This window comes from Triturus cristatus, chromosome 5_2, assembly GCF_964204655.1.
Source record: "Triturus cristatus chromosome 5_2, aTriCri1.1, whole genome shotgun sequence".
Classification (NCBI taxonomy): Eukaryota; Metazoa; Chordata; class Amphibia; order Caudata; family Salamandridae; genus Triturus; species Triturus cristatus.
Genome location: NC_140588.1, coordinates 870,953,158 through 870,978,725, shown reverse-complemented (window position 1 = coordinate 870,978,725; position 25,568 = coordinate 870,953,158).

Below are 25,568 nucleotides of genomic sequence, written 5' to 3'. Positions count from 1 at the left end.
TTCATCTTATGTATTGCAACAGTTGGCAACTGACAGAAGTAAAATCCATACTGCATCTGGTATTCGCCATCTTAGGATATATGTACTGGTTCTTTGACCTTTACTCTTAATACACAACAAGATGCCCAAGAATTTCTGATGCTTATGCTTGGAGTATTAGAAGATGAAGGAATACAGATTGAAAACCTATTTCAACTAATTTACACATGGGATCATAATTGTGAACAGTGTTGATTTACTTCCAACACTGCAATAGACACAGACCGATTCATATACTTAACCACACCAGACTGCAAATCAGTACCTTTTAACAAATTAGTAAAAGCAGCCAATCACGATATGAAATGTTCGCATTGTAAATCAGAGATGTTGTCTACATTACATATAGAAAGATATGGAAAATATCTTATTTTAATGTTATATTGTTGTAGACCAAATGGCAGATAAGTTGAGAAGGAAATCAAAAAAGTTGTTGCTAGTCAAATATCTATTTGTGGACAAACCTTTACAACAGTGGCTATTTTTTTCCATGATGGACCTACTACCACTTCTGGACACTATACTGTGTATTTAAAGTGTAATAAAGGATGGACACACTGTAATGATGCCCACTTGAAATTCAATCCTAGATTGCCTTATGGATTACCAAATTCATATTTGCTATTTGTCCTGCCAAAGTTTTGAGTACATCATTTGGCCTTTTAGGAAGATGTGAGCTCCAATTAATTAATTCATGTTGGATATTTTGGAAGCCTAAATTTCAAAAACATCATTCAGCCTAGTGGGAAGATGTGCACAGGAAGTAGACACCACTCCAAACAATTTTTAATAATTATAATTAGTGTTTGGATTATTATCTGTAGTAATTGTTATTGGGTTTTGCAAATTAAGTTCTAAAGAAAATAGTTGATATATTATGTACATCGTACCAGATGTAAATGACAGTGCAGATTTTGGAAAAAAATAGATGTAGTATAGAAAAAGGATGTAATAAAAAACCGGGAGCTAGGAAACACATACCTACAGATATTGTAAATAATGCTCTACGATATTTATTTTTCTACAATCTAGTTGATTGTTTTGTTTCATGATGATACTAAGTTGAAATCACTGTGTATGGTGATGTTAAATGGAATCTGAGAGCAGAAAAAAAGGGAAACTGAAAATGTTACTTAATTCAAAAATTATGTTTTCCACTTAATAATGTAATAGTATTATTGTTGCAACACATTACATTACATAACAGTTTTTGTTCTTCTCTTTACGGTAGGTCATTGTGAAAGTTGAAAATATTTTTAATCCTGTTTAGGAGATTAATAGTTCAACAGACTCATGTCTGCAAATTACCCAAAAAGGTAAGAGTATATAGTATAATATGTGTGATATTCTGAAACAATTTTTAAAGTTTTTTTTAAACATAAATATTTTTCATATACAAATTATTCTTTATGCTTCATAATATTTTAAAACTTTCATCGTGTTTCTGATGTTATGAGCCAGGTGGTCATTTTTTTACGTAAAGACTACATGCACTGTTAACTAATCTGTGTAGCACAACTGAGCATTAATGGGATGACTAAGGCATTATCGTGTTATGTTTCCTTTCACAGAGGCACAATCGATGGAATTATGCTACCAAGCAAATACTATGCATAGAGTTATGTAATCACCAACACACTATCCAACACACTATCCATGTACTCATATAATCACCTAGGCATTACTCTTGTAGTTATGATGCCACTGAGGCACTACCAAAGCTGTATACAATCAACTAGGCACTAGTCTTGCATTTAACCATTTAGTCAGGCATTAGCCATGGAGTAATGCATTCACTCTGGCTCTTGCAGAGATTTCGGCTAAGGTCACAACTATGCATAAGATTATGGAACCTTAGTACATTCGGACTGACTTATGATGCCATCTCAGTGCCCTTAACCTCTGGAGTAACTTGCTATACTGTGTCTTTTGGTCTCCTAATGTGTGACAGAGAAATAAGTGATTAGATATGCCAGAACAGAACAGTGCCATATGTCTTAGGAATTGCGTTACAAGACATATTCTTTTAGTGTGACTGTTGTACTTCTAATATCTCACACAGACATAAAACATTTTTTAATATTTATTTTATATAATGTGGCAAAACATGCAGTATATATGCCAAAACAAGAAAAAAAATGTATGACATATATCATCAGTCTGGTAGTTAGTGTATATCTTATGAAGGTAATTGTGAACAATAAAAGTGAAAGGAAAATACACTGCTTAATCTTCCTCTCATAGGTAAATATAAGTTTTATTATATAATAGAAGATATCTGGGCTTTGTCTGCAGATGACATATCTTTGCATATACATGGTAAATTAATATTATCGCTGCTGTTTCACTGTTTCCACTTAAACATTTGTATCCAAGTGTGTATTCCACCTATTGCTATAGAGCATTTATATCACAGTATGGGTGTTAAGAACAAGTGCATTAGTACATTTTGTACAGATGTTACGCTGTCAGAAGAGGACAATAAGAACGGATATTGTTTATCTCCCTGGGCGGAGTTCGCGTAGTCGCACTATGCTGAGTCCCGCAAAGTGGTAAAAAAGCTCAGCGAGCTGCGCAGAATTCCCATGCACACTGAGTTGCTTGTTCTGCCCATTCGCGAGGCGTTTTTCCTTTTTGGGAATGCGTATTGCGGGTTTGGGACGCTGTTTGCGTGCTCGGGGGAAATATCTTGCGAACTTGCCCATGCGGTCACCAATGGGCGTGGCCATCTTGTTTTTCACTTGTCCTGCACGTTCGCGATGCATATTTCCTGCTCCAAATGCGTGTTGCGTGTTCCCTCCCATTCGTGAAGCTTATTTCCTGTTCGCGAACGCGTTTTGCGTCTTTGCAATGCTTTTTGCGTGGTCAAGGGAAAATATCGTACAAACTTGCCCATGCGGTTGCAATGTGCGCAGCTATCTTGTTTTTCACTTTTTTGCTATGGTTCAGGGCCATCTTTTCTATCCTCCCTCTATCTTTTCAATCCTTTGTTTCTGGAAACCTTTTTTTGATCTTTTTTATTTATTATCATTCTCTATATTTTCCTGATTCTATATTTTGATTTTTTTTCTACTGTTTGTGTGTTTTTCACTCTTTTTCTATTACTTGTTTTTTTCATTTTTTTACTTACTTTATTAATTCCTACCTTTAATTTTCAGCCCCCGAGTACCAGGACCATGGCAAAAGGTAAGGCTCGTAGCCGCAGCCAGGGTTGCGACCGCCTTCCTTGTAGAAGGCAGCGTCCAAAACGGGTGCAGGCATGGGCCTTATTTGGAGAGGCGGAGGTGGACGCACTTGTTTTTTTTGTGCAGCGCCACCTCCCCTTAACCCTGGCAGCAGGCAGCAGGCCTGGGTCTGGGTACGGGTTCAGGGAGCGTCAACAGCAGTGGGGAAGGGTGCGCCGGGCAGTGTTTTGCTGCTCTGGGGTCTGACACACCCCTAACCAGCTTACGCACCGGTTGGCCGATATCCTGGTCCAGGAGCAGGACCTGCTGGACCTTCTAGGAGTTGAGGTCCAGGTGCTTGGTGAGTAGGTATTTAATATTACTACTTTGTGTTCTTCTGCTCTGTGTTATATGTTGCGAATATAATTTTTTTCAGAATAGCAAGAATGCTGCTTCTTACATTGCAGGTAAATTACGTTTAAAACTCTCCTGTGATTGTTATGCCACAGGTGCTCGACGCTACTAATCTTACTTGTTTGCAACTTTGTGCTTGCTTGGGCTGATTATGTAAGAGTTTACTTTAGAGAACTTAAGTTAGGTAATGCCTGTCACTAAGAGATAGAGGGGTATTTGATAGGTTTAGTTATTTATTAGTATGGTTTGGTAATTTTGTAAGGGTCTGCCTAACGCATCCTCTGTTATGTCATGTGCTGCTGAGTGCTGCTTACCCCAGTCCTTAAAAAAACCTTTTGTAGTTTGTTTAGTGAGTGGTAATAGGCTTAGCATGAGCAGAACATCAGCAGCAACCAACCAACAATTTGGTGTATGCAAAAATGTATGCATGTGTCCTCCAGCTACGCATTTTTGAGGACTAAATTAAATGGAAATGCGGACTAAGGGGTCTATTAGTATGGCAGGCGGAGGCACCACCTCAGTGCTGGTGGAGGCAGAAAATGCTTTTTTCCGCATGCCAGCAGTGGTCCTCACGCCTGCCATATTAGTATGGCCAAACATAGCCCATTTCCCGTCTGCCACGGTGCGCCGTGAACTGCCATCAAAGTGCGCCCGCCACTGCGGCAGTGGGAGAAAATGGAGACTCACCGCTGTGCGGAATGACGTCCCATTCACTGTACAAATCAGGATGCCCCAAACAGCCAGTCACACCGCAGCGCAGAAACCGCCGAACCAGAGAAGCGGTGCGCGAAACCCGAGTCCCGGTCCCTTCCACCTGGTCCCGACTGCAATATATCCAGCTCTACACATCTTCCCGGTGCTGTACCTGATACATTACCAGGAACTCATGGACCGCCGTGGACGATGCCCCAGGTACGCAATAACACAACTCCTCACACAACCACAACACACAACTCATGGACTGATATAGGGTTCCTGTCCACACCAGACACCCTGGTGGGGACAGGAACACATCCACAAGTATCCCCACACATGTCCTACCTGTCACTAAATCACCCCTCCTCATCCAGGTCACCCATATACCGCAATGATGAAGTAATGTCCCGGTCACGTCACCGCAGCGGTGAAGACGCGGTAAAACATGCGCACAATGCAGAAAGCAGGGCCAGCTCCAGGCATGGGCAGTGCACAACGACCACAGGGCCACACCTTCACCCTCCACACACTAGGCCCCCCCTGAAGGGACATGCCATGTGCCCCTCCTGTGCTCCCCCATGCACAACAACAAGCCAGGTGAACCCACACCCTGCACTACACACCAAACAACTAGGGAGACAGCCACAGCAGGAGTGGCTGCAGAGGAACACACAGCACAGAAGCACAGGGCCAGGGCAACCCACACACCACAACAACACCACACACATGGCAAGAAAACTGAGTCCAAGCAGAACATGAACACAGATAATGAACAACACTCCACTGGACACACAGCCTGCCAAGTCACACAGACATACCCCACACTGACACACAGCCACACACACAGACCACATGTCAGTAGCAATGAAGTACAACATATAAAAAAGCTAAAGTGTGTTGCCCACAAATGGAAGGCCAAGGAGCTAACTACCAAGCATGTGTGCATCACATGCAAGACAAGAAACATATAACAACACCCTCAGCCCATCAAATCACACATGGCTGGCACAGTGAGTGAAGTCAAACCACGGTCACCCCAGTTAAACAACTCAGGGAGACAGCAAGGAAACCCATGTATGGGCACAGGGATGAAAGAAAGGCCCTGAAGTCAAACAGGGAACAGTCACACATATGTATACAACTACTTGACAGGAGTATGTCAGCAGCACAACACACAGGACCCCATGACACACTCCATGACTGTCAAACACAAGTAGGAATCTTCACATATACCCCACCATCACACCTGCAGCACACACCACCAGTGTCAGAAACACAGAAGGGTGTCAATAATGTCCAGTCATTACACAGACAAAGAATCACACTCCCTGGGGGGTATCCACAAACATCACACACACACACAGGAATGCCAGAACCAATGCCTGCACCACAACAACAGACAAACACATAACTCAACAAAAACACACATAGAACCACACCAAGACCAGTGTAGCCAAAATGTGGAAAGGCAATGGGAGCACAGACAGAACAGGAGTGCACAACCTTATCAGGCAGGAACAATGCACAGACAACATACCACAAGACAGACACGAAGTGCACCATCACAAAACAATCATGGACACAAACTGGCAGAAATGGGCCTACAATGACACACAGACAGACACACCACACCACCAATCAAGTCAACATGATGTCACAGTGTACCACATGCCTGCCCATGCACAAGAATGACAAGAGGCAGCTCAAATATGAGAGGAGAAAACACCAAGTATGCACCTAAAACAAGCACAGGAACTAGAATAGACCTAAGTTCATGTGACAGACACACAAGTAAGGCACACCACACTGGCAACACACATCTGAATGAAACACACCACACCAACAAAACACACACACTGACATGCAAATAGAACACCACACACAGAGCATCTGCCATCTGCAAGAGACAACACAACCCAATCACTGCACACAGCCACATCAAACACACAACAGATGCACATGCCAATAAATCACATTGCAAACACAGCAGAACATCAGGGGATGTGCACCAGGCAAGGACAAGGCAACATACACCGACAGCACTACATGCACACCAAGCAGTGTATGCACACCAAACATACCAGTCCTACACAGATATGAGTGACACACCATTAACACCCACAACAATCAACACAGCACACTGGCAACATTACACTCAGGAAGGGAAGCAGTACCTCAGCAAACACACATACACCTAACCCAACACCCACAGATGCACAAGTCTGGGACACCAAAGTGGAAACAACCTGATCAGAGGACTGTGCAGCACAAACAGATGAACTGCATATGAGCAACCATGACTGCTAAACAGTACAAGAAAATCACATATTACCAATTGAGAAAATGTCCTGAGTGGAGCATTGCTCCTGTGCAAAGATCTGCACCACCAAGCACAGTGTCACTTATGAAGTGATGGGGAGGCGCACACACAGGCAACCCAAGGGGACAGCTGACATGAAAGTGAAGTGGTATGTACGTCAGTAGTGGACATGGCAGGAGTGTACCATACACAAATAGATGGAGTGCAGACTCACAATGGGTAGGCATCTGAAGCACATATAGGGGATGGTATGACACCACACACCACATGCCATACTGGAGGCAATAAAGCCCCATGTGACAGCAATGCATGAGAAAACATACCCACAATGTCAGTGTGGCTGAGCAGGTATTCACAGTGGCCACAAACAGCATCAAGACACATGGATGATCAACAAAACACAACACTGATTTGCCAGTCACATACTCTGCATACTCACAATTGGCAAAAACAACAAGTAGGAGTCAGCCAGAACTGCAAGGACACACCAACACACTGCACAGTGCACAACATACAACACATACATGGGCACACAATCACAATCACAGGGCTGAAAAAATACACAAACAGGCACTCTACTCCTGGGTGACACGTGTGTAGTTGACATTGCAGGGGCACACACACATCCACACTCTCGACAAATTCACCCCTTCGCACTACACACTTCTTGACCACCAAAGTGCACACATTGAAAGTAACCCATGTGACTAGGATGACTGACCATCACAAGATGACTATACACCTACACTGCTGGGCACACATAAAGTAAGATCACACATACATGATGACCCTGGCCAGCCTGCATGCAATCCTGTGGATAGAATTCCATTCTGTGCTGGCAGTGCCTCCAAACCTGACATGTGTACAATATAGCTAACATGAACAAAGAATGATAATGACAACAGCATTTCATCTAAAACCACCATCATTGCACCCACAAGCATCAGAGTCAGGAAGAACTGAAGTCCCTATCACCCCTGTAAAAACTAGAAAAACTAAGACAAGCCATTGGTAATGTGGAAGTGGCATACAGAGCATGTGGCACAGTAAACCATACACACACAGAACAGAAAAAACTTTAATCAGTAAGGACACTGACAAAACAGACAACAGGAGTAACTGTCTTTATTCACGTATTGCACAGATAGGCACCAATATTAGACAAGAGCAAGGTCAGTGGCCAGCACGAAGTGCAGAGTAGTTACATGAGAAGCTGCACAGGCAAGTGGCAAACCACAGTGAACAACAAGGCCAGTGGCCAGCACAAAGTGCAGAGTAGTTACATGAGAAGCTGCACAGGTAAGTGGCAAACAGCAGTAAACAACAAGGCCAGTGGCCAGCACAAAGTGCAGAGTAGTTACATGAGAAGCTGCATAGGTAAGTGGCAAACAGCAGTGAACAACAAGGCCAGTGGCCAGCACAAAGTGCAGAGTAGTTACAGGAGAAGCTGCACAGGTAAGTGGCAAACTGCAGTGAAAAACAAGGCCAGTGGATAGCACAAAGTGCAGAGTAAGTCCATGAGAAGCTGAACAGGCAAGGGGCAAACAGCAGTGAACAACAAGGCCAGTGGCCAGCACACAGTGCAGAGTATGTCCATGAGAAGCTGCACAGGCAAGGGGCAAACAGCAGTGAACAGCAAGGCCAGTGGCCAGTCCAATGTGCAGTGTGAGTCCATGAGAAGCTGCACAGGCAAGGGGCAAACAGCAGTGAACAATAAGGCCAGTGGCCTGTCCAATGTGTAGCGTGAGTCCATGAGAAGCTGCACAGGGAATGTGTGCGACTGTACCCTGCAATGGTCAGCAACACAGTCAGGGGGTAACAATGGGCAGTACAGGCACTGCTGTGGGAGAGACAGGTGTGTGAGGGTGACTACCACTCAGACTTGCCTGTCAGTCGGACTGGGAGCTGGCTGTGTGTCGGGGACAGTTGGAAGCTTGACCGGGGAGAAAGAGGCCCAGCTGAGGTAGAGGCATCAGTGGCTTGGGAAGCCGTAGGGCTGTTTGGACCAGGTGGTGTAGTGGCACGTGGAAGTGGAGTCATACTGCCGTGAGACACAGTGTGGGTGGGAGATTGTGCAGGGGTGCCTTTCGACTTCTTGGGGACTCGAAATGGCTTCCCTGTCTTGGGATTAATGGAAAAATGGAAAGTGGTGTGGACACAACAGGCACACTCACCAACAAAGCTGCATCAGGTGCAGATGGTGGCCCACCCTCTAGGGACATGCTGGATCCAGCAGTTTGCTTGGCCTGGCCTTGCCTTTGCACATCCATCCCCTGTTTACCAGGTGTTCCCCCACAGTGCCCTCCTTTCCCTGCTTCACTGGGCTTTGGATGGGAATCGAAGTTGTGGGTGAATCTGATTTGGAGCTCTTCTTATGTGTGCTCTTAGCAGGCACCACCTTCTTAGTAGGCACGGAAACTGTCTGCTTGTGTTTGCGACACGCTTTTGGGACAGGAGAGTCCTTGGCTGCGGATGCCTCTGAGGCATGTGACCCTGAGGTCCGCTTCTTGGCTTTGTTGCCCTTGGTGTCGCCTAACGGGCTTTTGTCTTTGCGCTCTGGGGTGGCTTTAGTTTTCTGTGGGGATGGTGTCTGAGCCCTGGACCACTTGGGCTGCTGCTGCTGTGTGCTGTATCTGTTGTACATGTTCACGATCATCAGATGTGGCCACTGGCAGGGGGTGGACAAAGGGGCTGGAGCGGGACTCCGGGATTGTGCCAGTTGAAGGGCTGCCGTCACTGTGGAGGACAAAGACTGGACAGTCCGCTGTAGCCCACACACATCTGAATGTATGCACTCCATGAAAGCAACCACCTGTGCCAACTTTTTGTCATGGTCTATGAAGGCATTGAGGAGAGCTGTCTGGCCCACACAAAGCTGGTGCAAAAGGTCCACAGACTCAGCACTGATGGCAGCAGGGGGGACAGGGGCAGGGGCAGCAGTGCATGGGGTGAAGGACACTCTTCCCTTCTTACTTTTGCAAACACAGGCAGCACTAGTGGAAGTAGCTGGGAGGGTGGGCACTTTATGCTGTGTGGTGGAAGAGGAGGCAGAGTCCTCGTTCCCTGTGCCCGCCAACATGGCTGCGTCACCGCTGGCGTCAGATGATGTTGAGCTTTGCGACTCTGTCTGTCATTCCTCCAGCAGACTCCTGCCCCCCTCCGAGGCGCTGGTCACATCTGTGTCACTGTGCTCGTGTGCAGCTGTTGTGCTTGATGCCTCACCACTGGTGTCCATCCCCTGTCCTTCCGTACCCACGGGAGATGCTGCATGAGAGAGAGATGTAAGGTCAGTTTATTGGCATCAACAGAACAAACATATGCAAGCAAAGCATCACTGAAGATGATGAAATCTACATGTTGCACACCACCCTGTGCAATAACATTGTGTGACCTAAATTTTTAACTCGAACAGTGCATGTCAACAAGCAAACCAGGCAATAGTGAGCCATGTGATGCCCACACAGCACAATATCCTGCTGGTGGCTCAGTTCAACCAGACACACAAATAACTCTGAGCACACCTATGGCCCTGATGGGGGCAAGGATGAACCACACAACATGTTGACACTGTCATATCTGGATGGAGTAGAAGGGAACAACACAGATACAGACTCCAACATAACAGTCCACAATGGCCATGAGCTCATGCCATCCATAATGTTGTACTTTGGGACACAACTACTGTTGCACATTGGCGTCAGATGTCTAAGCCTTACAAATCTGAGGTCAGGCAATGCACGCATTGATGAAAGCACACTCAGATTACACACACTGCCGTTCCCTTCCATGTGATTTACCAGACTACCCCAATGCAGACGATACCTGAAGCCCACGACTCAGAATGCAATGTAAATGCCCAGTACTCAAATTACATTAGGAAGTACAGGTAGGGCAAATGCATGACAGCTGCACCCAACACAGAGGCCACTTACAAGCCACTGCATCAAACTACCAACATCACATAGCCCAGCGCTGGCCCATGCTGTGTACACATGCAGCCACTCACAGTCAAAGTCACCCTTCTCAGAATACACACCCCTAGCTTGCTGCTGATGCTCCTTCAAATGTGCATCCAGCTCAGGCTGTGTCACTGCCAAGATGCGGGCCATTAGTGGTGTCATGCTGTGCCGCACCAACCTGCCAGTCCGAGGGATCAGCCCCAGTGTCATCTCGGCCATGTTCTTGCTCAGCCGGCAGATGTCATCCCACCTCTTGTAACAGTGGGTGCGCCGTAGGTTTGAGACACCCAGAGCCCGCACCTTGAATGCAATGACCCTCCACATGGCCTTACGCTGGTATGCTTTGAGCTGCAAGCATGGTAAACAAGAGGGGGAAAACATCAGTGGCACAGTGTTATGTACCGATATCTCTCAGTTCAGTAGCATGATACTGACTCATCCCTAATCCGCAGATATGTCTAACAGAGACAAGAATGCATCTCACATGGTACATCAGCATGGGAGAACCACACGTAAATGCATGCAGGTGTGAGGGTGGACACAGTACCTGCCCATCTCATACACATGTAGGATGCCAGCACATTAAGCCATGTGTAGTCTGCCCACATCTACTGTCCATTTTATGTAGAGCAAGACATACATTACATATCAACATATGTTTGGGGGTAGATTCACTGTGTCCAACACTGTGCAGCCCTCAATGTCCTTGCCCTGTGAATGGCTCACTGTGTCATGGATGCCACATTGAGGGACATGATCTCACAAACCCACACCCTTCTCACAAGGCCTGTCGTGTGCAATCTACAGGGCTGAGATGACTCATTGATGGAGAGTAAGGAAAAAAAGACACATGTAACACTCTGTACATTCAGTGATGTGTCCTTGTCAGATAGGGCGGCGACTGTGCAGACCAGGTGGGTCACACTAAGAAGGACAACAGGGACCCACACAGCCATTCACACAAGCAATCACTGTCCTGACTCCTGCATTACCAACGTGCTGCGTCACTGTATGGCTGACAAGACAATACATGTCCCTCAAATCTTGATGTGCAGGCAGGGAAATGTGTGAAATAGGCTACACACCCCTTCCCCCTGGAGAAAGCATGCTAGGCAGTGCATTACAAAACCCCACACTCTCAGGCACATACTGCAGCATCTCAACTTCATATGTGCCCCCCCTGCACTCTCACTCACACTGTTGAAGACTTACCACGACCTTTGGGGCACCATATAGCCTTGGATACTGTGTGGGCACCTCATCCACCGTGACCTCCAGCTCCTCACTGGTGAAGGGACTGGCCGGGATCTTCTCAGTCCTCGCCATCACTGTGACCAGGTGACAACAACAGCAGCAGTTGGTATTGAGGGGTGGCAGACAGCAGTCCCTGGAGGCAGCAGCAGCAGTTGGTGTTAAGGGGTGTCAGGCAGTAGTCCCTGGAGGCAGCAGCAGCAGCAGGTGAGGGGTCTCAGGCAGCAGGCTCTGGAACCTGTGGAAATGTGAGGCTCTCTCCCACACATATATAGCCCCCTGGGGCAGTTTCAGTGGTTCCAAGCTGCTGCAATTGATGTTCCAGGTCAGCCTTTTTCAAATGCATCCAATGACCGGTCCGCGGTGGTAGAGCACGCCTACCACAATTTTCAAAATTGCATTAGGCTACCATGATTATGGTTCCCATTGGCTGTAAGGGCATGGTCCATGGCGGTGACACCCTGCAGGGGCCAGGCGGGTGCTACCGCGGTGGTGCATCTTTCAATTGCATCCAATGACTGGCCCTGCGGTGGCGGAGCACTCCTACCGCGATTTTCAAAATTTCATTAGGCTACCGCGATTGAGGTTCCCATTGGCTGTAAGAGCATGGTGCATGGCAGTGACACACCCCTGGTGCTAGGCGGTAGCTGCAGCGATTTTTGTGCCATACTTTGACATGAGTGACCGTGATTTGGGTGGCGAAGCATGCCAACCGCCATTTGGCAATACATATATTTCTATCACTACCGCAATTGTGTATTGGGCACTGGTGGTGACACACCGCTGGTGCCAGGCGGTAGCTACCGCGATTTGGGTGCCATACATTAACATGTTTGACCGTGATTTGGGTGGCGAAGCATGCAACCGCCATTTGGCAATACATATATTTCTATCACTACCGCAATTGTGTATTGGGCACTGGTGGTGACACACCGCTGGTGCCAGGCGGTAGCTACCGCGATTTGGGTGCCATACATTAACATGTTTGACCGTGATTTGGGTGGCGAAGCATGCAACCGCCATTTGGCAATACATATATTTCTATCACTACCGCGATTGTGTCTTGGGCATTGGCGGTGACACACCGCTGGTACCAGGCGGTAGCTATGCGATTTGGGTGCCACACATTAACATGTGTGACTGTTATTTGGGTGGCGGAGCATGCCAACCGCCATTTGAGCATGTGTATCTGCCTATCACTACAGCAATTGTGTCTTGGGCATTGGCGGTGACACACCGCTGGTGCCAGGCGGTAGCTACCGCGATTTTGGTGCCATACATTGACATGAGTGAAAGTGATTTGGGTGGCAGAGCATGCCAATCACCATTTGGCTATACATATATTTCTAGCACTACCGCGATTGTGTCTTGGGCATTGGCAGTGACTCACCGCTGGTACCAGGCAGTAGCTACAGCGATTTGGGTGCCATACATTGACGTGAGTGACCGTGATTTGGGTGGCGGAGCACTTTAACAGCACCTATAGGCACATCTTGCTGTGTCAATGGCCAATGGGCAGTTATCAACAGTGCACAGTGGCCACATGATTAATGGGGCATCATTGTGCACACAATGCCAATGTCACATTTTACCCACTGCTGACTACACATGCCATGTTTGTGTATGTGATTTTGTACATTGGCATGTACTCCCTCACATGTCACTTGTGATATTGATGGGCATGTACACAGAACAGTGTTGTTATAGACTCTCCAATGTGTACACATGTCAATGTGTGAAAGTGCTGTGAAACTCACAGTGATGTATGTCTTATTGAACAATGTGCATATTTGACTGTCTTCTTTTATTGGATCATGCACACATGTGTTGTTTATCCTCAGCCTGTGCTCATTGTGTAGTTGATGTGTGCCATGTTCAAATTACACCTGAAGGTGTGTCAGGTACAGCGGCTAGGTATGAGACAGTAGTGTTGCAGTTTTACACTTATGCTGGATGAAATACTCTCAGCCGTGCGCATGCTAGATGTGGCCATATCCCTATGTGCATTCTCATAGTCAGATGTTGTTTCGGAGGTACTTGCTGTGTGAAAGGGGACAAGTGTACGAGTAGTGTAGCTGAAGGTGACCCTACATATAAGCTGCTCTGTAACTCAATTGTGATGACAGTCATTGTTGGCGTTGTGTCAGTCAAAACATGAGATGTTGTGCACATCTCATGGTATTGCATTGACATGTGTCCACTTTCATCTCAACTAGGAGGAGACCAAATCTGTATCGTTCCTTCACAGTGCTGACAGACATGGAGAATGAGGAGATCATCTGGAAATTCAGTCTGGATAGAGCCACCCTACAGAACCTATGTGCTATGTTGGAGCCCCACCTGCAGCCTCGCAGAACATATCCAACAGCTTTCACCCCAACGTCTAAGGTGATGGCGGCCCTGCATTTTTTTGTCACTGGATCATTCCATTCGTTCTATCCCAATTCATTTCCGCAACAGGACCCGCGACCATTGCTGTTGCCGTGACTCTGCGGATAACGGTTCACCGCTCCATACCCTTCACATATCCTAAGGTGTCAGCTTTCATTCTATGAGGACGCTGCGCCTCCTCGGTCCCGGCTGGGGCCTATCCTTTACCCGACCAGAGGCACCATCTACGCCCATTGGAGGCACAACCTACGGACCTACTTCCTTCTTCCCCCCCGCTCCGTGGTTGCGGGCAACCTTGCATCGTCTTCGCAGGATTTTTGTATTACTGACCATTGCTGGTTTCAGGATCCACGACCTCACTGCTGCTACCTGGCCGCTGGTCGTCCCCTCCCGTACCTGCACCTAGCAAACTTCCTAGGCATTCGTTTCATCGGGATCGAAACGTTGTCAACTCACGTCTCTAACTCTAAACTATATTATGTATTCTACTGTTGAGTATGAAATGTTAACTTAACTGTGACTTTCTATACTTTCATTTTTTGCACACACTGAAAAGTCACCTTTTAAGTCACTTGACTGCGGTAAGGAAATCAGCTGATTTTCCTTTTACCTCATCACCGTTAGCTCACTCATCCCCTTAGATATTACGTGCTTCTATTTTATTGATAATAAATTGCGTTTATCTTTTGATTTGAGTACATGGATAATTCCAGTTTTTGAATGTGAAAACTGTGATACCGTACCTATCCTATCTGTATGGGACCACTGTTGCTTTAAATATATATCTACCCTTGGTCCTGTCTGACCCTTCGGGTTTCCTTGTCTTTTTCTCTCTATACTGGTTCATTCCAGCACACAGTGTCCAGCGCAGGTGGAATGTCACAACCTATGTTCCGCATGGTGCTGCATGATGTCCTGTCCACTATGATGATCTACAAGGACAAATATATCCATTTCCCCTTGGGACCTGAATTGGAGGCTGTGAAGGGAGATTTTTATGCCCTTGGACACATTCCCCATGTTGTTGATGCCATGATTGCACCCATGTTGGGCTTTTGCGACCACAGGCATGTGAGCACATCTATCGTAAACATTTCCACTCCATAAATGTGCAAGTAGTGTTCCAGGTGGATATGATCATCTCGCACGTGTGTGGCAAATTTCATCATGCGTAACAGCATTGTACCACAGCTGATGGCTAATCTGCTTCCTGATCGTGCATTGATAGTGAGTCAACTAGCGTGCTGTGTGTGTGACATGCTGTCCTCTGCCACAGTAACATTACACGGTTTCTCTGTGTTCCTCACACCTAGGTGACTCTGCATATCCCAACCGTCCTTGGTTGCTGAGTCCACTGCGGAATCCCAGGACACCAGCTGATGTCCGCTACAATGATGCCCATGGGAGGACACGTCGTGTGGTGGAGCGTACTTTTGGTCTCCTGGAATCACAATTTCGCTGCCTGGACAAGACCGGCGGTGCACTGATGTACTCGCCCGGTAAGGTGTGTCAGATTGTAGTGGCATGCTACATGCTCCACAACCTAGCCATTCGCAAGGAGATGCCCCTGATCCTGGATAATGATGAGCAGCCAAGGCCCCCGCCTGCAAACCAACCCGTGTCCAGTGATGAGGACAGTGGAGAGGAGGAAGGTGTTGACCTGCCTCAACAGCTCATCAACCGCTACTTCACTTGAAGGTGAGTGACAATGTACAACGGACCCATTGTCTGATGATGTTGCTGTTGTTGTGAAGGTGTATGTGAGCTTTGTGACTGCAGCCGGTTGTTGACTCAGTGGTGGATGACAATGTTTCTGGGACAGGGTAGTTTGGAACATCTACAGGATGTGTATGTTGGCACGTGTTGCTCATTGTGATGTGTGTATGTTGGATTAGCTTGATGGTAAGTGTTGTGTGATGTCTGTGATGCCACACACAGACTAGTGAATCTTGTTCTGTTGTGTTTTCCTAGGTCCCTTCAACCTCTCCTTGCCTACATACATTCCATACTCCTGGTACATTGTAATCACGATGAAGACTACACATCCTGGAATAAAGATGGAGCTGAAACAACAACATGTGTGTAAGGAGTAATTATTTACAATGGTGAAATGTGAGGGGGGTGAACATTTACATTGAGGTGATTAGTGAAGCAGTGAGTTGACGGTTATGGTAAATGAGAGGATCGAGTAGTCACCACATTGATGTGGTGACCCAGTCCAACAGACAGATGCCATTCACAAGCAAGCCATTCACAAGGCAGTGTGGGGAAGGACAGTCCAAAAAGTCAATTCAATAGTGAAGATGGTTGCCATCATGGCTTGCTCCGTGACTGACGTTTGGCAGGTGCTTTGCCACGGCATACTCCCAAGGATTTCTTGGGACGGCCCCTTCATCGCTTGGCAGAGGGGCCTCTGTTGTAGAGCCAGTGGGGTCTGAGGACTCACCCCTCTCTGTGGCCGAAGGGGAGGATGTTGAACTGTCATCCTGCGGCCCACCAGGGGGAGGTGGAGGTGTTGTTTGTGGCGCAGGCCTGTCCCTCAGTACCACCACTAGCTGGCCAAAGAGTTCCACAATTTGGCCCATGCGGGTGTCCATGGACCTCATCAGCAGGAGGAGCTCGCAGAAAACTTCTTCTGACCGGCACGTTCATCCCTGGGCCTGTTCATAGGCCCCAATGACTCTTTTTATGTTGTCCAGGGCTTCGGTCCCAGGCTCTGGATGTCTGTGAGTGACCCTACCCCTCCCACCTGCCCTGCTGCCACGGACCTGTTGCCTCACCACTGTAGGCACCTGCATCCTCTCCGTGCCCTGCTTGGTTTCCATGTGAGGGGGTGCCTCTGCCGGAGCAGGGCCCCTCTGCAGCTCTCAGAGTCCATTCTCTGGAGCTGTTTGTGGATGCGGTTAAACCATATACTCTTAAGTGCATTATGACCTAGCGGTAAATGCTAACTTTGGGATGGCTGAATCAAAACATGTCGTGTTTGGTGTAAAACGCTTTGGAATCATACCCACACACCAGTAACTGGTGTGGGGGTATGATCCCACCCTTCTAGAGGGATAGACATGTACCCACTGTGGAAACACGGTAGAATCCTGAAGAGCCCTGGCATCACAAAATGGATGACACCAGTCACAGACACTGGGCTGTCCTCCTGCTGCTGACCGAAACTCGCAGTGGAGGAGGCCCAACAATAGGCATCCTGTCACAGGGAGGTGTGGTCACCTCCCAGACAGGGTTTACTGTATTGGGGCTGGGTGGGTGCACTCCTAGAGTGCTTTGAATTCCTGCACTGGGGGAGCAGTAGGCTCCTCTGTGCATATGCCAGCTCAAACCGGTTCAGGGGCTACCAGCCCCTGCTCTGGCATGAAACTGGACAAAGGGAAGTGGGTGTAACCATCCACTCCCTGACCCTCCCATAGGAGTGGCCATAGAGCTAGTCCCTCCCTTCCTTGTAGTATAAGTTAGGGAACCCTTGCCATTGGAAACTAGATATCCCTGGACGATGCTCTGAAGAAGAATCCTGGACCTTCAATGTTCCACTACCTTTGGAAGACTGAAGAATCTCCCTTGGAGTCAAGGAGTGACTCCCCTGCTTGGCAGGCACCAAAACTTTGCATCAATTGTTGAAAACTTTCCCGCTCCCACCGGAGTGCGAAGTCCCTGCAGCCCTAAAAGTGGATTTCCTGACTTCTCCAAGACCATTGTGAGTCCCCAGTGAAGCTGAGGCAAGTGGACCCCACAAGTGATGAGGAACAGCAATACCTGGGTACCATGCACTATTGTCAAGTGCAACCCCTTCACGAGGTTCTACAAACTTGTGCTTTGGACCCCATATGGTCCAAGCCTTCAGCAGGATTTCCTCCAAAGATCAGAGGCCTACCTTGTCCCAAGTGACCGTGGGCTCCTGGTGAGTGAATCCTCCTGAGGCGTCTTTGTGATCTCTTGCAAGCTGGCTTGTGGGTCCCCAGAAGACTTTTCTATAGAACCAAAGGGTTCTCCTGGTTGCTCCAGGCCTGCCCTGACTTACCCTTGCTGAGAGAGTCCCTCAGACCTTGCTGGTCTGCAACGCTGACTTTCTTCACTTTCCACAAGACTTGCTGTTGCCAAGGCTTGTTGGCTCCAATCCGGTTGCCAACGCCTCAGTAAGCTGCAGACTTTACGGGACACACTGAATCCAGCTTCTGGTCATTGTTGACACCTCCTGGACCTCGTGGCTGAAGAGTCAAGACACCTGTGATCACCTGAAATCACCCGACTACTGTGGGCATCCAGCTTCCTGGCCCCGGGTCACTGGCAAGTGACTTTGAACACTGCCTCCTCTGCTTTCACATCTTCTTTCTTCTGAATTCAGCCTTGGATTCCACCGGACACTTCTCCTGTCTTCACAAGCAGCAAGTCTTCTTTGGCTCCCATTGAAAACGACGCCGCAACCCGACACCAAAAGACACCTATGCACCCGGCTTCCCTGGGTGAGGTAACTCCAGCACTATGGTGCTCCAAGTGGGTGTTGGCTCTAGAACTACTTACCCTGTAAGTGACTTGCCTGTAGACTCTCCCGAAGTATCCTAAAACTTTAAAATTCCAACCGCGACTTGCTCCATTGAAGTCTATTAGGATCCGCGGCTGTGTTCTCACACTGCATGCGTCTCCCATGGGTCCTTTACTTACCTGCCTTGGGTGGATTAGTGAGGCCCCAGCGCTTCTGAAGGCCCTAGGCCTTGTCTCTTCCCAAGTCGATATTCCTAAACTTCGTTTTTAGTATATGGTCTGGTACGCCCCTAGGGCCCCAGCCATATTTGTGCTTAACTTGCTGTGAAATGTTGATTTGTGCATATGTCCTTGACTTCTAATCTCATAAAGAGATTAGTAGAGTGTGTCTAGTAATAAACTCATATATATTTTATACTGTGTGATGTCCTGTCATTTAGTAATTCAAGAGATTATAAGGTAAAACAAGCTGCTTTGCATTCCTTTAAAGACTTAGCCTGAAGGCTTCTCTCCACAGCTACCACTAGGATAGCTTTCTTTAAAAGGTTGTCTTAAACCTACTACCATAAGAGTCAAATTGTACTGGTGCAAGGGGTCCACTTTAACTAGTGAACAGCATATACCAGGCCAACTTCTCACATTGGTGGGCAGCGTGTGGGATTAAAGCTTGCCTTTGTTTTACCAGAAAATCTCTATTTGAATTACTAACTGAAAACCACTATAGGTACTCAAGGTACATATAAAGTCAAGCTTAGTATCAATAAGTTCTACTGAACTTAGAGCTGTGTGTCAAGGGATAGTACACCCTTTCTACAGCTCAAGCTAGGATCAGTAGGCCACAAACTAGTGTAGGTAGTACAACACTGCACACCACTTGAATGTCCTTAAGGGTTGGAGCCAGTGGGTACACCCAGCCTCAGTATAAGGACATGACTTTCTTTGACTTGAAAGCCATGTGTGCTGCAAGGCACCTGAGGATAGGACAGAGTCCCTCCACACTTCACCTGAAAGATCTGCTGACAGCAGATGACCTTAGATTAGCTCTAGGAGCTAATGAGTCTGAATCAGGGGGTAGGTCACACAGTGTCTGGGTCAGATGATGAAAATCAAGATGACCTGGACTCTGTGGTTGAAGGGCCAGATCCACAGGGATCTGAAAAGGACAGAGGAATTCTCCCTAAGAGAGCTGACAGAGTGGCAGAGAGGCCTAGGTCCCCTTCAAGGGAATCTGACCACTCATATCACTCTGGCAGAGAATCTGTCCAGCAGAGGAACTCATACTTTAATAGAAGAGAGACCTCCTCTGAAAGAATGTACAAACTGCTGCAGTATGAGGAAGCAAGATTTGCCCTCAAAACCAAGCAGTTGGCATTAGACAAAGAAGCCTTTGAGCTCCAGAGAGCTTCTAAAAGAGAGGGGTTAGAACCCCCTGGTGGCAGCAACAGTGTCCCTAGAGTCAGAGAATACATTCCAGACCATAGGAACCTGTCCAAGGTTGTTCCTCCCTACCAGAGTGGGGATGATATCCACAAATGGATAACTGCTATATAGAGGGCCTGTAGAGTACAACCGGTCCCCCAGAAGCAGTGGGCAGCAATCTTGTGGCTCTCCTCTTCAGATAAAGGCGGAGACAAGCTCCTCACTGTTAGAGAAGAGGATGCTGATGACTATGAAGTCCTGAAGAGTGCACTGATAGATGGGTTTGGCTTAACCACTGAACAGTACAGGTTGAAGTTCAGAGACACCCAGAAAGCACAGAATCAGGACTGGATTGACTTTTTAGATTGTGCAACCAAGGCTCTGGAGGGTTGGCTGGTTGGTAGTAGAGTTACTGATTGTAAGGGATTGTATAATCTTATGATGAGAGAACAGATCCTTAATAATTGCCAGAACCAGTTGTTGCATCAGTACCTGGTGGACTCTGATCTGACCTCTCCCCAAGAATTGTGAAAGAAGGCAGACAAATGGGTCAGAACCAGGGTGAGGCAGAAAACCCAGAACCAAGGGGGCGACACTAAGAAGCAGGATCCTAAAGGCTCTGAGAAAGGTGGGGATAAGTCAAAAGACCAGGGGCCATATGTAGGTGGCCTAACATTTACCACTTCATAAATACCGAATTTTACCGATTCGGTATTTATGAAGTGGTAAATGCTATGTAGGTAATCCATCGGTAATATTTACCGATTCAGAATGGGTCGGTATTTTAGAATCGGTATTTACCGATTCGGTAATGGTAACTGGCTTCCCATTGATTCCTATGGGCCAGGAGGCCCATAGGAATCAATGGGAAGCCAGTTACCATTACCGAATCGGTAAATACTGATTTGGTAATGGGGGGAGCACAATCAAGGGTGGCAGGGTGTCACAGTGACACCCTGTTGCACCCCTGATTCCTGCATGTGTGCACATGTGGCACACATACATGCCCTAAGGGCATGTATGTCTGCCACATTGCACACTTCTAAGTGCAAAAAAATGCTTTTTCAAAGCCATTCGTCATTTACCACCAACTTTTAGTTGGTGGTAAATAACGAATCCACACAACACCCACACACTCCCCCTACATCTCATTTCAGGATTCGGTATTTACTGAATCGGTAAAATTACCGATTCTGTAATTTTACCGATTTGGTAAATTACCGAATCCTGAAATGTGCCCCCTACATACCAAAAGCCTGAATACCGGTTGGTAACGGGATTTTTACCGAAAATCGGCCGTTACCGACCGGTATTGGGCTTCCTACATATGGCCCCAGAAGTCTTCACGAGGGCCCCAAAAATCTGCATCTGGTGGGGATTCACAGTCTGCCAAAGACAAAGGCCAAAAGAAGCCCTGTGGCAAATTCTGTACCAAGTCCAAAGACCGAACCACCACCACTCCTGCCCCTAAGGCAACTGTTCTCCCTAGTACAGCTACTGGTGGAGGTGATAATCAGAATAAGGGTGTAGTGGGGTTGACCCTGGGTTCTGAAGTGGACTCAGGCCTAGTCAGAGTACCCACTCAGGCATTGCTGATTTGTGATGGAGACATTGATATGTCCTTCCTAGTGAGCCCCAGTAATCTGGGCAAATACAAACAGCAGCCTGTAATAAATGGCAAACAGGCTTTGGCATTCAGGGACACAGGTGCTAGTGTCACCATGGTGGCAGAGGATCTTGTGGACCCAAGGCAGATCTTCCTGGGTGAAATGTACCAGGTTACCAATGCAAGCAATGTCAGGACCAACCATAGTCTGGCAGTTGTGAATTTCTCCTGGCGAGGGGTAACTGGCCTCAAGAAAGTAGTAGTCAGTGCAGACCTCCCTGTCGAATGTCTATTGGGCAATGATCTAGAGACTTCAGCCTGGTCTGAAGTAGAGTTATGGACTCATGCTGAGATGTTGGGCATACCTGCAGAGGTATTTGCTGTGACCAGGTCACAGGCCAAAATGCATCAAACTGAACCAGCTCTGGATCCTGAAACTATGGACCAGGTGCTACCCAAGAAGAGGAGCAGTAGGGTTAAGGCAGTGCCTTCCCCTCTGTCTCAGATCACAGATTCTCCTCTTGAGGGAGGAGAAGCAGATCCTGAAGAAGGAACTGCCCCAGAGGGACTTTAGCCTGATCAGGTTGAGTTCTTGGGGGCAGGGGGACCTTCTAGGGAAGATCTGAGTAAAGAGCAACAGTGCTGCCCCTCTCTTGAACCCCTCAGACAGCAGGCTGCTGCTGAGGCTGCTGGGAGTGCTAGTGGGTCCCATAAAGTTTATTGGGATGAGGGACTCCTATATTCTGAGGCTAGAGATCCAACCCCTGGAGCCACCAGGAGGTTGGTAATACCTCAGAAGTTTAGGGGGTTCCTCTTGACCCTAACACATGATATCCCTTTAGCAGGTCACTTGGGCCAAAACAAGACCTGGGACAGGCTTGTTCCACATTTTACTTGGCCACATATGTCAGAGGACACCAAGGAGTTTTGTCGCTCCTGTGTCACTTGCCAAGCCAGTGGCAAGTCAGATGGCACAACAGGGGCCCCCCTGATACCACTACCTGTGGTGGGGGTACCCTTTGATAGGGTAGGGATTGACATTGTTGGTCCCCTTGACCCTCCGACAGCATCTGGGCACAGGTTTATCCTGGTGGTAGTGGATCATGCCATCAGGTACCCAGAGGCAATTCCCCTGATGACCACCACAGCCCCTTTTGGTGGCAAGAGCCCTCATTGTAGTTTCCTCCAGAGTGGATTTCCCAAAGGAGATCATATCTGACAGAGGTACCAACTTCATGTCAGGGTATCTAAAAGCAATGTGGAAGGAGTGTAACTTATAAATTCACTACTCCCTATCACCCACAATGCAATGGGTTAGTTGAACGCTTCAACAAAACCCTAAAGGGAATGATTAAAGGCCTCCCAGAAAAGCTTAGGCGAAAATGGGACCTTTTACTTCCCTGCCTTCTGTTTACATACAGAGAGGTTCCACAGAAGGGGGTTGGTTACAGCCCATTTGAACTTCTGTTTGGGCATCCTGTAAGAGGTCCATTATGTTTGGTGAAGGAGGGCTGGGAGTTACCTCTCAAACCTCCCAAACAGGATGTGATGGACTATGTACTTGGTCTCCGCTCCAGGATGGCCGAATACATGAAGAAGGCAACTAAAAACCTGGAGGCCAGCCAAGAACTACAAAAAACTTGGCATGACCAAAAGGCTGTGCTTACTGTGTACCAGCCAGGACAGAAAGTGTGGGTGTTCGAGCCGGTGGCCCCAGCAGCTCTCCAAGGCAAGTGGAGTGGCCCCCATACCATTGTTGAGCAAAAGGGATAAGTCACCTATCTGGAGAATCTTGGAACTCCCAGGAGCCCCCTTAGGGAGCTCCATGTCAACAGATTGAAACCACATGTTGACAGGGCTGACATGGGCTTGCTCATGGCAACTGATGAGGAACAGAAGGAGGAGAGTGACCCTCTCCCTAACCTGCTCTCACAGAACCCTGATGATGGGTCAGTAGATGGTGTTACTTTGGCAAGCAGCCTCACTGATCATCAGCAAACTTAGTGCAGACAAGTTTTGCAACAGTTTAGACATATGTTTAGCCTGACTCCCAGTCAGACTTCCTGGTGCACCCATGAGGTGGACACTGGAGACAATCTGCCAGGGACTGTATCAGGACTTAAGTCCAGAAAATGTTGGAACTAGGTGTGATTGAGCCTTCAGATAGCCCTTGGGCTATTCCAGTAGTCCTAGTACCCAAACCTCATACCCAGGGTGGTAAGAAAGAAATGAGGTTTTGTGTAGACTACAGAGGCCTCAATGCAGTCACCAAGACTGATGCCTATCCAATTCCCAGGGCAGATGAACTGATTGATACTTTGGCCTCAGCCAAGTATCTGAGTACATTTGACCTAACAGCTGGCTACTGGCAGATCAGGTTAGCTGAGGATGCCAAAGCCAAAACAGCATTTTCAACCCCTGGTGGGCACTACCACTTTGTTTTGATGCCCTTTGGTTTGAAGAATGCACCTGCCACTTTTCAGAGGTTGGTGAACAAAGTTCTGACAGGGATGGAAACTTATTGCTCAGCTTATCTTGATGATATTGCTGTCTTTAGTTCCTCCTGGCAGGATCACCTGGTCCACCTCAGAAATGTTTTGGAGGCTCTGCAAAAAGCAGGGCTCACTATCAAGGCCACCAAGTGCCAGATAGGGCAGAGTCAGGTTGTGTACCTGTGCCACCTTGTAGGTGGAGGCCAGGTGTTCAGCATTTACAGAGCAAAATCCAAACCATCATGGAATGGGTTGCTCCACCCATCCAGACACAGGTGAGAGCCTTTTTAGGCCTGACTGGGTACTATAGGAGGTTTGTTAAGGGATATGGATCTATAGTGACCCCCTTAAATGATCTTACCTCAAAGAAAATGCCAAAAAAGGTTCAGTGGACAGCTAGCTGTCAGAAGGCATTTGAAAACCTAAAGCAGGCCATGTGCACTGCCCCCATCTTACAGAGTTCAGACTACACCAAAAAGTTCATTGTCCAAACAGATGCTTCTGAGCTGGGTGTGGGAGCTGTACTGTCTCAACTGAATGATGAAGGTCAAGACCAGCTAGTAGCTTTTATTAGCAGAAGGCTGACCCCTAGAGAGAAAGAGAGAAACGTTGGTCAGCTATAGAGAGGGAGGCCTTTGCTGTGGTGTGGGCCCTGAAGAAGCTGAGGCCATACTTGTTTGGCACTCACTTCATAGTTCAGAACGACCACACGCCCCTCCTACGGCTTAAACAGATGAAAGGTGAAAACCCAAAACTTTTAAGGTGGTCCATTTCCCTACAGGGGATGGACTATACAGTGGAACATAGACCTGGGACCCAACATGCCAATGCAGATGGACTCTCAAGGTATTTCCACTTAGAACACGAAGACTCAACCGGTCAAGGTTAGTTTAGTATCCCTGCGTTTGGGGGGGTTGTGTAGGAGAGTAGGATCTACACTTATGTTGCCCCCACTTTTTTTCTGATGTTTTCACTGGTTTCTGGCTATAGTCTGGCTGGGTCCCTGCTAATCAGGGCCCCGGCCTCTCTGTTCTCTCTAAACAACTTGGAGTGCATATTAGATGCACTAGTGATTGGATACTATTGTAACTTATGAGCCCCTAGTATATGGTACCTTAGGTACCAAGGGCATAGGTACTTCACAGGCCTACCAGGGGCTGAAGCATGTATTATGCCAACCCCTGGGAAGCAGACTAAATCTGACACCACAGGCCTGCTACTGCAGCCGGGTGAGGTAGTGTTAGCACTCCTCACTGAGATATAGGTTCACTATATCTCTCCTTACACACACATATAAACCTATCAGTCACCCCTAAAGCAGGCCCT